Source organism: Meles meles, chromosome 9 (assembly GCF_922984935.1).
Source record: "Meles meles chromosome 9, mMelMel3.1 paternal haplotype, whole genome shotgun sequence".
In the NCBI taxonomy this organism is placed as follows: domain Eukaryota; kingdom Metazoa; phylum Chordata; class Mammalia; order Carnivora; family Mustelidae; genus Meles; species Meles meles.
In genome coordinates, this window is record NC_060074.1 from 72,053,262 (window position 1) to 72,054,156 (window position 895).

Below are 895 nucleotides of genomic sequence, written 5' to 3' on the forward strand. Positions count from 1 at the left end.
CACATCGGTGTTTGTATGAAGATGGGTTTGTACTCTTACACTCTTTTGGGAATGGCTTTCCTAAGATAAGAGTCTAGTGCTTTCATTAAGCCGCTGCCTTCAGCTCAGGTCATGATCTCGGGGTCCTGGGATCGAGTCCCGCATCGGGGTCTCTGCTCAGCAGGGAGCCTGCTTCCCTCTCTCTCTCTCTCTCTCTGCCTGCCTCTCTATCTACTTTGGATCTCTCTCTCTGTCAAATAAATAAAATTTTAAAAATAAATAAATAAATAAATAAATAAATAAAATTTAAAAAAAAAGAGTCTAGTGCTTTCTTTCCATGTCCACGGTGCTCTTGTAAACATGGTGAACGTTCCTCAGACCCACTGGACTTTCAAGAAGAAGTGTGGCCAGCACCAACCCCACAAAGGAACATAGCCCAAGAAAGGCAAAGATTCTCTATATGCCCAGGGAAAGCGGTATTATGAACGGAAGAAGACTGGCCATGGTGGGCAGACTGAGCTGATTTTATGGAAAAAGGCTGAAACCACAAAAAAGATTATGTTGAGGCCTGAATGTGTTGAGTCCAACTGCAGATCCAAGGGAACGCTGCTCTTAAGAGATGTAAGGAGACTGAACTGGGAAGAAATAAGAAGAGAAAGGGCCAAGTGATCCAGTTCTAAGCTTCATATTTTGTTATATAATGAAGACAATAAAATCTTGGGGTTATGTTCAAAGTCAAAACAATATACATGGACATCTTTCCAGGTTAATACACACAGATCTAAATCATTCTTTTAAGCATACACATCACAGTTAACAGGAAGAATGTGCCAGAATTTATTCAACTATTTCTCTACTAATAGACGTTCAAGGGCTTTGACCCCACTACAAACAATACTGAAATAAACACATTTGT

The 895-nt window shown here is 40.4% G+C and overlaps 1 pseudogene; it reads left to right on the plus strand.

The window, feature by feature from the left end:
* Nucleotides 1-339: 339 nt before the first annotated feature.
* LOC123951125 lies at nucleotides 340-659 on the plus strand (annotated as a pseudogene).
* Nucleotides 660-895: the final 236 nt, after the last annotated feature.